The following is a 13774-nucleotide window of genomic DNA, read 5'->3' as shown; positions in this document are numbered from 1 at the left end:
CAATTGATGTGTGTATGGATTGTGATAAGAGTTGTATGAGCCCCTAATAAAATGATTTTTTTTTAAAGAAAAAGAAAATGGGAAAAAAAAAAAACCCAATAAAGTACCATGGAGTTCTAGAAGAACACACAAATCTGTCTTGGGGCAGAATGGTCCTTAAAAGTGAGGATGGCAAGACTTCACCTCACGAACTTTGGACATGTCATCGGGAGGGACCAGTCCCTGGGAAAGAGCATTGTGCTTGGTAAAGTAGAGGGTCAGGAAAAAGGAAACGACCCCCAACGAAATAGACGGACACAATGCCCGCAGCACGGGATGCGAAATAGACAGACACAATGCCCGCAACACGGGATGCGAAATAGACAGACACAATGCCCACAACACGGGATGCGAGCCTCGCAATAATTGTGAGAATAGTGCAAAACTGGGTAGTGTTTGGTTCTGGTGCACACAGCATCTCTGTGAGTCAGAACTGACTTGATGGCAGCTAACAACAACAACAAACATAACTAGAATTGTAAATAATGATGATGTTGAGAAAAATATTGATTCAAATTAGCAAGCTCCAACTTCATTTGAGTTTCATTCTTAAAAAAAAAATGAGAGGAAAAGTAGTGCCAGACTTTATGAAGTAGATTATTTAAAATATTAATGTCTAAAACCTAACAAAAGTGTTAAAACCCAGTATATTATTGGTTGATTTGGTGGTAGTGTTAACGTCACAGAGAAAATAAGGTCCAATGCTGATCTTTGAACCCAGTCAATTTGATACTAGAGTTTGTTCCCTAAACCCAAGTTCTGTTGGTTCTTCAGAGGGTCTATCACTCAGGGCCCAGCCAGCCCAGCCACTTGGTCACTTTCATTCTGTCCTCCTTCCCAAGCAGCCATGCACTTGTTCCTGATTGTTGAAGGTTAGACCTAAAGAGTAGTCGTCTCTTTTGACCACCTGGGCTTTTCTTCTTGTTGTAGAATGTGTATCACCTCCCCCTTTTCAGGCCCAATAACTATCACTTATCTGTGGCCAAGAAATCCATAATTATCTCCTCTGAACTGAACATCTTTGGTATTCAAAAGAATGATAAATGAAAAACGGAAGTCAAGATCAACCACCATATAGCTAGAATATTGAAGGTACCGTAGACTTTTAGAAGAACAAATAAATCTGTCCTGGATGATGTACAGACACCACTAGCCCCAAATTATCTCCACTTCTATTACAATATATTATTTGTAATGATACACAGGGCTTAACTTGTCAAAAAGATCTCAGAATATTTTTAAAGGAAAACTAAGGACATAAAGTGATTGGAAATAATTCTTAGTTGCTCTAGAGACTATTAATTATGTTTAGGTGCATATGGATTGGCAAAAGAGAAAATGACTCATAGGATGTGGGAAAATTCTTTACTGGGTTCATATGCATCAATAGGATGTTTATGATCTTTAATGCAAAGCCAGCTAATAAATGAAAAATTACCACTCTTCTTGGGGTTGTTAGGTGTCATTGAATCAGTTCCAACCCATAGCAACCTTATGCCCAACAGAAGGAAACACTGCCCAGCCCTGCACCATCCTCACAATGGTTCCTGTGCCTGAGGCCACTGTGGTACCCATGGTGTACCCAGCTTGTTGAGGGCCTTCCAAGTTTTTGCTGCCCCCACACGTGACCAAGCATGATGCCCTTCCCCAGACACCAGTCTCTCCTGACAACATGACCAAAGTACCTGAGAGGAAGTCTCACCATCCGTGCCTCTCGGGAGCACTCTGGCCATACTTCTTCCAAGACAAATCGGTTTGTACTTTTAGCAGTCCATGGTACCGTCAACATTCTTCTGTAGCACAATTCAAATGCATCAATCTTCTTCGCTCTTCCTTATTCAATGCCCGCCTCTCACAAGCGTATGAGGCCGTGGAAAATACCACGGCTTGAGTCTGGCACACCTTAGTCCTCAAAGTACCATCCTTGCTTTTCAATACTCTATAGAGGCCTTGTGCAGAAGCTTTCCCTAATACACTTCAGGTTTTGACCTCTTGACTGCTGCTGCCATGAGCATTGATTGTGGATCCCAGCGAGACAAAATCCTTGATGACTTCAGCCTTTTCTTTATTTGCCAGGATGTTACCTACTGGTCCAGTTGTGAGGATTTTCATTTTCTTTACACTGAATTGTAATGCACACTGAAGGCTGCAACCCTTGCTCTTCATATAGTACTTCAAGTTCTCACTTTCAGCAAGTAAGGTTGTGTCATCTGCATACCACAGGTTGATAATAAGCCTTCCCCCAATCCTGATGGCGCACTCTTCACGTAATCCAGCTTCTCTGATGATGTGTTAGTATGGGTTGACTAGAAAAATAAATTCATAGACACTCATATGTATATAAGAAAGAGCTTTATATACAAGAGTAATTGAATATTGAGGAAAACATCCAGAGCAAGTCCATAAGTCCATATTAACCCATATGTCTGAAACCAGTCTATAAATTCCTCTTCAAACTCATGTAACACATGCAATGGAGCCAAAGGCAGGAGGATCACAGGCCAGTGGGTTAAAAGTCTTGTGGATCAAGTGGTGGTAGAGGCATCTCGTTGCTCGCAGGGGTCTCCATGTGGTTCCCTCAGATCCAGGGCTCTAGCATAGCTCCAGGTATCTTGTTAGTAAGCATGTTTCACAGGGAGTGAATCTGTCTCCTGCCTACAGCGAGCTAATTATCTCCTTAGCAACTCTAAGATCAAGCTGCAACCTGATTGACAGGCTAACCTCCACCTCTTCACTCTTAAATCTCAAATTGACAACAGATTATGTAACTACCACAGATGATATGAATATTTCTAGTCTAATCTGTACTCCTGCAAAAGTTTTTAGAATTATGCCTCGCATGTGGTTAAAATCCAGTATAGAGTTTGACATCCAATCTAGCTGGAACATGGATATAGTCAGTGGTGCAACTCCTTTAGTTTATGCAAGTTGACAAAACAGGTCTGGTGAAGTGTGTTGTTGTTGCTGCTTAAATTTAACCTCATACACAATGGATTAGATATATTTATAGAACTGGAGAAATGTGTTGTTGGTCTTTATCTATTAAACTGGAAAATATAATCTGATATAGCCAGCTGATACAGCTAGAAAACATGGAAACACTATTAAAATGTTAGAACGCTAAAAAAAAACCAGTGGTGTTTGGAAGCCAGTCCCTTGAAGATTCCTACCGAGAATTTAAAGATATTCAGCTGTATTTCTGGGAGCTTTGAAAGGGATAAGTTGTTACATGAAGGTTGTTACCTTTCATAAAGAGGCTCATTGAATGGTCAAAAGTGTGAAATGTTTTGCTCAAAAATTAGAACTAGTCTTACCTTCTTGCTGAATCATACTGAAGTTCCGTGTTTGCCCTAAAGAAACCTAAGGGAAATTTCTCAGTCGGGTGAATAAAGTCAGAAAGGAGAGTCACGTTGTTCTAGTTGAACAGCAATCTCATTTAGCAAGCAATGTCATTTCCAAAGATGATGTTTGGGATGCGGAATCGGTATGTTTAACTGATGTTGTTGGTATTTTTAATGAACGTAAATTGGAAGCATCAGGGAGAAAACAACAATACAATTCAGCATGTCAAACATATCCAGGATTCCGAACGGCATTTTGTTACAGCAAGCACGACTTGAAAGCAATCATCCCAGTTCCTATTTGCACCCACTGTTGTTACAGCCTATTGAAGAGGGCATTATTAGTAAAGACAATGTGACTGAAATAAAAGTAGGGAGACTGTACCCTTTTAATGTCGGTTCAAGAGTGTAATCATTATTTTCCAGAAGAGAAATTGTATTTCTCCAGAAGAGAAAAAAATATTCAGATGAAAGAATGATTTTCTTTTCAAAATCCTGAATCAATAATTGAGCTAACCTTGGTGCCCCAAAGAGAATGAATGACATAAATGAAGCTTTTCGTTTGCATTAGAGGATGATCACAAGACATTAAATTTATCAGTAGCAGCAGAGATTACGGAAGAAGGGTTTCCTTCACTAGACAAGAGTAACTTCGCTGTTACTCCCATTCATGATAACCTGCTGATACGAACCAGGATTTGCAACCTTTAAAACCAATTCGAACAAAGGCAAGAACAAAGTTCAAAAGTGTTTGCTTATGTGTTGTGTTCAGGGCTGGCCTGGTCTTGGAAACAGACAAACACACCTAGTGTGTTAAATCACATCTTTTTTTGTTTTTGTGTTGCTTCTGTAGCAATTTTCTTCTATGCTACTTTTAAATATTAAGATATTAACTGTGTTCTTCATTTTTATACATAAGTCAGTACTCTTTTTTAAGCTTTAATTATATTCTGGAAGGGTAATAAATGTACAGATTGCTATGTAAAAAATAATTTCTCACTGGGGTGCTATGTTAGGCTGGGTTCTTTAGAGAAGTAAAACCAGCCATGATTTTATAGCTAACAAGCTAAATAAGATAGAAAGTATATCTGTCTGTCTATCTATCTATCTAGAGAGAAATTTATATCACGAAAATAACTCACACAATGTGGAAGCCTCGAAGTCCAGTCCTGTTCTAATACATGGGTCAGATGGTAAAAAGAAGGTTTCTCCTTACTTGTGTAGTTGCAATCAGGAAGCAGGAAGACCACAGTTGGTAGATGCAGAGGTGGATAGATCCAAGGTCAACAGGTAAATCTTGTGGCTGCAGAGTCCAATGAAATTGAGGGTGGCAAGTCAGATGGCAGGCCACTGGTAGCTCCCAGGATCGACAGGCAATATTGCAGGCTGTTGGCTCCAGTCCAAAGAGCCAGAGGCTGACAAACCAGATATAAGTTCCAAATTCAGCAACAAGCAAACACGTTCTCCACAGTCTATTTATATAGGAAGTAGACCACACCCCCAAGGTAACCTCATCTGAGCTATAACCTGGGTAACAAGGGTTGCATTCCACCCAATCTTGTTAAACTGATTGGCTGCTCATGCAGATCCCATTAAGGAGTTGATTACACGGTTTGGGCCACCTCATGTGGGGTTTCTAAGCCCTAACTGCCAAACAACTGAGAATCCCGGCCCAGCTAAATTGACACCAAATCCAACTATTATAGTGTTTTTTGTTTTTTCCAAAAGAAAATTGAAAAGCATTTTCCAATGCCTGTCCTCTCTCAAGCCCAGGCCCTACAGAATGTAAGGAGTCCCTTGCTTACGTTAAGGAGTCACTTAACATGCCCAGCTGCTAGCTGAAAGTTTGGCAGTTCAAGTTCTCCCAGAGGCACCAAGAAGTTCAAGAAAGGCTTGATGATATACTTCTGAAAAATCCGTCATTGAGAACTGTAGGCAGCTTAGTTTTACTTTGATACACAGGAGATCAACATAAATCAGAATCTACTCGATGGCAGTGTTTACTACTTCTTACAGAATAGAAGGTCCCTATAGACATGAATCTAGTCGGTCCTATTCAAGACCACACCATTCGCAGCATCTAGTGCATCATACATGGCCTTTGTGTTGTTAGGTGCCTTGTAATTCATAAAACTCAATGTACAGCAGAAGAACCTGATCGTAGGTGCTATGCCATCCTCACCCGACTTGCTATGTCTGAGCCCATTGCCATAGCTACGATGCCAATCCTCCTTGCTGACGGTCTTCCTCGTTTTCCCAGACCCTCTACCAAGACATCTGAAGATGTCTTTCACAAGAGACTAATCCCTCCTGATTACAGGTCCAGAGTACATGAGCCGAAGTCTAGTAATTCTTGCTTCTAAGGAGCATGCTGCCTGTATGTCTGTCAAGTCAGATGTGTCTGTGCTTCTGCTAGACCATGGTACTTTCAGTGTTCTTCACCGACGCCCTAATTCAAAGTTATCCGTTTTGCTTCAGTCTTCTTTATTCCTTGTCCAGCTTTTGAACTCATAGGAAGTGATTAAAAATATCAAGATGTGCCTGAATCTTCAAAGTCACACTTTTGCTTTTTAGAACTTTAGTCTTTTAACATGTTAACGAAGAGTTGCCCAGTGCAATATGTTGTTTGATGTCTTGACTGCTACTTCTTAGGGGCACTGATGAGTGGTCTCAGTCCAGGGAAATCCTTGCTAACTTCATCTTTTATCCATCTTTCAGGATGTTGCAGTTGTGAAGAGTTTTGTTTAATTTACGTTGAGGGGTTATCCATACTTAAAGTTGTTGTCTTTGATCCTCATCGGTAAATATTCCAAGTCCTCTTTGCTTTCATTTACATATCACAACGTGTTCATGAGTCTCCCTCCAATCCTGGTAATATGTTCCTCACATAGTCCAGCTTCCCGGATTAGCTCCTGAGCCCATGGATTGAATTGATGTGATGAAAGGTAAATCTGAGGCATACCTTTCCTGATTTTAGCCATGCTGTATCCCCTTTCAACAACTGCCCCTCAGTCGACAGACAGGCTCGACATGATCCTGTACAATGGAGTGTTCTGGAATTCCCATTCTTTGTAACAGTATATAATTCGTTTTGATCCACCTAATCAAATGCCTCTGTATAGTCAATAAAACTTTCTGGTATTCTCAATTCTCAGTCAAGATATAAATGGATCAGGACAATGTTTTTCAAATGGCAGGCTGAGATCTCCTCTTGGATCATAAAGTTGATTTATGAGATGAAAACCAGCATTAAAAGAAATGCAATAGAAATTACCAGAGTAAATTGCAAGAAATACGGGGCAAATACCACTGCATAAAACTGTTGCATTGTGCCCATGTGCTGACCAAAGTGCGAAATGGACTCATGTGGACCACAGTAGAGAAGTGTATACACCTCCAAGTCAGGGATCTATAAGCAGGAGACACGTCTGTCTCTCTTCTCACTGTCCCAGGGAGGAGGAACATGCTAGGGAGAATCCCCTTCTCCAGTCATAAAAGGCCTACGAAATCGTAAATACCAGCTAACATCACATGCATCATCAAAGAGAAGCCATTCCAGCCATCACATTAGGGGTGAGGTTAATTAAAGCTTTGACTAAACATAGCAGCCTAATTTTCAAGCTGATGGTTTTGTATGGCCCACGAATGATGTTATAAATATCCCAGTGGCCCTTGGCAAAAATGAGATCCCCCACCTCTAGTCGAAGAGAACTGTGGAGTAGCAGGCCTGTTGCTAAACCAAACCAACTACTGCCACTAAATTGATGCCAGCTCATAGTGACCCTAGGTTTTCTGAGGCTATACGTCTTTATAGGGAAAGACAGCCTCATCTTTTTCCCTCAGAGAAGCTGGTGGGCTTGAACTACTGACCCCAAGGTGAGCAGACCAACGCTAATCCCACAGAAGTATTAGGGCATTGCAAAAATAACCTCTTTTAGAGATTAACACAAGACTACAGTTAATGAAATGAGGATTAACGATGCCCCAAATGTCCAACGTTTCCAAAATTGCTATACCATCCCCATTGTCCCTGATATCAACTATCACTCCTCCCCTTAATACACCCCCTCACATCCTAGGGTTCTACAATTTGCTGCAAAGAATCACAGAACTCACGCCCTTCTGGAAATGGCTCGTGTGGTTGTGGAAGCTGGTAAACCCCAAATCCAAAGTTAAGATGTTCGTCGGGAGGATCCTCCTCATGCACAAACTGGTGAATCAAGTCAGGTAATAGGCTACGACTGGAGTCCCAAGAACCAGAGGCCAGGCAGAAGCCAGGCAGATGCAGGAGAGCAAACTATCCCAGCATGAAAGCAGGTCTCCCTGGCTGTGGTTATTAGGTGCCCTGCAGTTTGTTCCAACCCTCAGCAGCCCTGTGAAAGGAAGCACGGCCCTCTGATGTTCACATCTGAGCCCACTGTTGCATCCACTCTGTCAGTCCCTCTGGTTGAGGGTCTGCCTCTTTCTTGCTGACCACCTACTTTTCCAGGGACTGTCTCTCCTGACAACGTGTCCAAACTATATGAGACAAAGTCTTACCGTCCTCGCTGCAAAGGCGCATTCTAGCTGCATTTCTTCTAAGAGAAGTTTGTCTGTTCTTCTGGCAGTGCATGGTACTTTCAAGATTCTTCACCACACTGTAATTCAAACGCATCAACCCTTCTGGAACCTTCCATATTCATTTCTCCAACGTCCACACCCCTTTAAGGCCATTGAAAATGCCATGGCCTGACTCAGGTACACCTTCCTCAAAGTAACACCCTGATGCATAGACCCTTTATGAAGTTCAGCTTCTTGGAGTGTTTGCCCAGTATAAAGATTGGATACGTATGGCAAAAGGATACAACCCTTACACGCATCTCTCCTGCTTGTAAAGCATGCATCGTTCCCTCGTTCTGTTCACATGACTGTCTTTTGATCTATGCACAGGTGCTGCACCAGCACAATGAAGTGTTTTTGAATTCTGATTCTTTGAAATGTTATTCATAGTTTGTTATGATCCACATATAGTTGAATGCCTTTACATGGTTTATAAAGCACAAGGAAAAGTCTTTCAGTTATTCTCTGCTTTGAGCCATGATCCATCTGACATAAGCCATGAGAATCCCTCGTGACACATCCTCATTTGGATCTGGTTTGGATTTCTGGCAGCTCGCTCTCAATGCACTCCTACAATCATTTTTTAATTCAGCAAAAGTCTCCTTGCATGTGATATTAATGCTATTGTTGGATAATTTCCACATTCTATTGATCTATCTTTTTTGGAATGTGCACAAATATGGATCTCTTCCAGTCAGTTAGCCACGCAGCTGTCTTCCACATTTCTTGGCACAGACTTTGCATGGTGCTTCCAGTGCTTCATCGGTTTGTTGGAATCTTTCATTTGGTTCCATTCATTCCTGGAGCCTTGTTTTTCACTGGATCACTTGGGATGTAGCGGGCTGTGCATTGGTCTTCAAGCCACAGGGTCAGCAGTTGGAAACACCAACTCATCCACAGGCGAAAGATGGGACTTTCTTCTTTTGACAATAGTTACAGTCTCAAAAACCCACAGGGTTGCTATGAGTCAAAATGAACTCTATGGTAGTGTGTTTGGTTTGGTTTAGTTTTCCCTAATGTCTCCAATGAAGCTTGGATGTCTTCCTTCAATACTACTGGCTCTTGATCTTGTACTGTCTTTCGAAATGGTTAAATGTTGGCCAATTCTTTTTGGTATCGTGGCTGTATATTCTATCCATCTTCTTTTGATGCCTCCCGCATTGTTCATTATGTTGTCCATGTAATCCTTCAATATTCTAACTCAAACCTTGAATTTTTCTTCCAGTTCTTTGAGCTTGAAATATGTTGAGTGTATGCAAGAGCACTTTGTTCTATTAAACTGACATTCCATGATGCTCACCTTCCTGACATGATTGCTGAAGACAAAGCAGGTGCATAAACAAATGTGTTGAAGAAAGCTGATGGTGCCCAGCTATCAAAAGACATAATGTCTGGGGTCTTAAAGACTTGAAGATAAACAAGCGGCCATCTAGCTGAGAAGCAACAAAGTCCACATAGAAGAAGCACACCAGCCTGTGTGATCACTAGCTGTTGATGGGATCAGGTATCAGGCATCAAAGAACAAAAATTCATATCAATGTGAATGAGGGGGAGTGTAGAGTGGGGACCCAAAACCCCACTGTAGGCAATTGGACATCCCCTTACAGAAGGGTCTCGGGGCGGAGACGAGCCAGTCAGGGTGCAATGTAGCAACGATGAAACATACAACTTTCCTCTAGTTCCTAAATGCTTCCTTTCTCCCCGCCCCCTATCATGATCCCAATTCTACATTACAAATCCGGCTAGACCAGAACATGTACACAGGTACAGATAAGAGCTGGGAACACAGGGAACCCAGGACAGATAAACCCCGCAGGACCAGTGGTGAGAGTGGCAATACCAGGAGGGTGGAGGAAAGGTAGAGTAGAAAGGGGGAACCGATTACAAGGGTCTACATATAACCCCCTCCCTGGGGGACCGACTACAGAAAAGTGGGTAAAGGGAGATGTCAGACAATGTAAGACATGGAAAAATAATAATTTATAAATTATCAAGGTTCATGGAGAGGGGGGTGACTAATGAAGAGCTGATACCAAGGGCTCAAGTAGAACGAAAATGTTTTGAGAATGATGATGGCAACAAATGAACAAAAGTGCTTGACACAATGGATGGATTGTGATAAGAGTTATATGAGCCCCCAATAAAATGATTTTCTAAAAAGAAAAGAAATAAGTTGAGTGTGTTCTTCCTTTTTGGTGTTCTAACTCCAGGTCCTCACACTTTTCTTCATAAAACTCTACTGTGTCTTCGTGAGCACTTTGACGTTCTCTGTTCAGCAAGTTTACTTACTCTTTTCTTCCATTTGCTTTAGCTACCCAAGAACAAGCTTCAGAGTCTCTTCGGACATCTGCCTTGTTTTGCTTTTGCCTGTCCTGCCTTTTAATGACCTTTTTCTTCTCTTGTGTATGATGTTCTTGATATCATTTCATAGCTTGTTAGGTCTCTGTCCTTAGAAGACAGTGCATCAAATATGTTCTTGATTCAGGTGGGATAGACTCAAAGTTGCAATTGTCTTCAGCTTTACCCTGAACTTGCATAGAAACAATTGATGGTCTATTTCAGTTAGTCCCTGGCCTTGTTTTGGCTGACAGTCTTAAGCTTCTTTCATATAGTCTCCTTTCATATAGTCAATTTGATTCCTGTGTATTCCATCTGGCAAAGTTCATGAGTAGAGTCACGATCTGAGTTGTTGATAAAAGGTATTTGCAATGAAGAAGCCATTGTTCTTGCAAAATTCTATCATACAATCTCCAATTTCACTTCTAGCACCAAGACTGTATTTTCCAACTACTATTCTTTCTTCTTTGTTTCTAATTTTCACATTCCAATTGCTGATAATTATTAATGCATTTTGATTCGTGTTTGGTCAATTTCAGACTGAAAAAGTTGATATAATTGTGGTAGTTACATAATCTGTTGTTAATTTGAGACTATTAAGAGTGAAGGTGGGGAGTTTAGCCTGTCAATCAGTTTGTTGCTTGATGACCTCACTTGGAGGCGCTAAGGAGATGATAAATAGCTCACTGGAGGCAGGACACACGGTCATCCCTGCGAGACATTTCTGTTTACAAAACACATGGAGTTACACTAGAGTTCTGGAGCTGGAGGAACCACATGGAGACCCCTGCCAGTGCTGAGATGCTTCCAATGCCACTTGGATCCACAAGATTTTCCACCCACTGACCTGTGATCTTCCTGAATTCAGCGTCATTTTATGTGTTGCATGAGTCTGAAGAGTTATTTATAGATTGGTATCAGACATATAGGCTAATATCGGACTTATGGACTTGATCTGGACTGGGCTGGGATGTTTTCTCAATATACAGCTACTCTTTATATAAAGTTCTTTCTCATACACATATGAGTGTCTACGGATTTTGTTTCGCTAGTCTACCCAGACTAAAACATAATTCTTCAATTTTGTCATCATTAGCTTTAGTAGATGATGCATAAATTTGAAATAATAATTGTAATACATGGACTTCCTTGCAGGTATAAAGGTTTTATCCTGTGATAGCATTATACTTCAAAACAGATCTGGAGATGTTCTTTGTGATTATGAACGTGCCTCTTGAATTTGTCATTCCCAGCGTAGTAAACTGCTTGATTGTCTAACTCAAAATGGCCAATACCAGTCCATTTCAGCTAACTCCAAAAGCCAACTTACTGCCATCAGGTCAGTGCTGACTCAAAGTAAGCCTCGGTGGTTTTCCAAGACTGTAACTATTCAAGGGCGTAGAAAGTCCTCGGCGCTACCGGTGGTTTCAAACTGCTAACTACACCGATCACAACCCAACTCGTAACCACTACGCCAACTGGCTGAGTATATCCTGACTTAGGAGGATCGCCTTCTCCCCTGCCAAGTAGACAATGGGTGCTGAGTTGCTGACCTGAAGTCAATTCTAGGAAAATGAAGTAACACCTCTCAAAACCAAGGGCTCTGGCTGCATGTAATATCCTGGTACCTCAATCTTAATGAGGCCTTTGGACTTGGCAATGAGAAAGAGTGCTCTCCCAGAGGGTAGTCTCTATGGAACGACAGGGTCAATTGGAACCAAGTGTACAATATCTGCTCTTTGGAGGCCCTGGCCAGAGGTACAAGGGTGCGTTGAGCATGGATAACAGGGTAAAAAGAGAGTGACCTTAATTTAAAGGCAGGCACATCAGAATTATTGGCGGAGTTGGTAGACAGATGGGAAGGTGCACACAGAGCTGTCCTTGGGTAAACACAGGGTCTCCGGGGGTGTGGTGGTTATGTGTGGGGCTGCGAACCACAGTGCAAGCAGTTAGAGACCACCATCTGCTCTTCAGAAGAAAGAGGAGGCGTTCTACTCCCGTACCAAGCGCGAGGCTGGGAAACCCACAGGGGCAGTTCTGCACTGTCATGATGAGCCGATGGCAGTGAGTTTGGTTTAAGCTTTTGGAATGGTGAAGGCAAAGATACAGGAACTCCAGCGGCACAGTGGGGAAGCGCTCAATTGCTGTCAGGTCTGCATCGGAAACCCACCAGACAGCCTGTCTGAGGGAGAAGAACGGGGCAGTCTGTGTCCTTAAAGCTTACAACCTTGGAAACCTCCCGGGGCAGCGCTCCTCTTTCCGGTAGGGTGTCTGCAAGTTGGAATCAAGGGCAGTGGGATGCGTCAGACACGGTTTCCTTGGGTGAACACGAAAACAATTAGCCAAGCAAAGGCGGTGCCTCGGCCAGCCAGGCAGCCTTCGTGGCTGTACCTGCGGGTAGTGTGCAGAATGGGAGGGAGGAGGGAGGATAAACGCTGGGTAGCTGATCATCTGAGGCCTGGGGGGTGCCCGCGGTTAGCATTCCTGGCTGCTCACCGATAGATTAGGAGTGTGAATACACCCATAGGTGCCTGGGAAGAAAGGTCTGGTGATCCCCTACACACACTCAAAAGATGAAAACCCTAAAGAGCACAGCGCGTCTACTTCGCCACGCGCGGGGTCACCTGGAGCTGGAATAGACGCCCTGACAGCTGGTGGTGTCCTATCAGCACTGGTCTGCCATGTTCATCTTCCAGCTCCGCCTTCCTCTCCTTGTCCAGAACCCCGGGAAGGCCCTGTGGGAAGGTGCTAGCGTGCCCCTTCCAGGAGCGTCATTTACCCTTGTGGCCCGAGCAACTGTAAACCCGTTGCCCTGTGGCTTCTGAGCTCTGCTGGCTCCTCTTCTTTGGCCCACGCCGCCCTAAGGCGCCCCTGCGCCCCCAGCAGTCCCTGCTGTTTCCCAGCCAGTCCCAAGTCTATAAAGGAACTCCCATGTGGACTTCAAAATTGAGGAGAATGAGCTCAACCCCACAAGCCTCTCAAAGCCTGACTTTTCTCAGGAAACAAGGGCTGTCTGTCCGACCTTGGCCCTCATCCTACTCCCCCGCCCCCATCCTCTGTGTCAAAGGCGCTCTAAGAAGGAGGCCCTGACATCACTTCCTTCTGTGGCTCTGCCTCTCACCCAGCAGCCCTTGACCGCTGATCCCTGCGGTCAAGAGCTGGGCACACCCTCGAGTTAGCTCACCCTTCGTTTTCCTCTGGCTCGTAGTCCAGGGTGGTCCTGGTCCCAAATGCCTTGGGGAAGAAGAGTCTTCAAACCACCATGCTGCTCGTAGTTTTCCACACGGCTCCTTCAGACGTGGATCTGCGGGGATGCGGAGCGGCCACGAGGGGGCGGCACAGGACCTTGTTTCTGCAGGTGCAGCAACAGCTCTGGTGGCAGAGAGAGGAGACCCCTTTCCTGCTCCCCTACAGTGTGTCTGAGTGTGTGTGTGTGTGTGTGTGTGTGTGTGTTGGGG

General features: G+C 43.3%; 1 protein-coding gene across 1 annotated transcript in view; it reads right to left on the bottom strand.

Moving 5' to 3' along the window:
- Nucleotides 1–4686, bottom strand: part of HHAT (hedgehog acyltransferase) — a 417968-nt gene extending 413282 nt beyond the window's left edge. Inside the window, exon 1 of the mRNA XM_004700138.2 lies at nt 4523–4686. The gene's annotated coding sequence lies outside the window, so the exon portion shown is untranslated. The remainder of the gene's footprint in view (nt 1–4522) is intronic.
- Nucleotides 4687–13774: the final 9088 nt, after the last annotated feature.

Source organism: Echinops telfairi, unplaced genomic scaffold (genome assembly GCF_000313985.2).
Source record: "Echinops telfairi isolate 266 unplaced genomic scaffold, ASM31398v2 ScPeMD7_7424;HRSCAF=8462, whole genome shotgun sequence".
NCBI lineage: Eukaryota > Metazoa > Chordata > Mammalia > Afrosoricida > Tenrecidae > Echinops > Echinops telfairi.
This window is presented reverse-complemented; position numbering and strand designations above follow the sequence as displayed.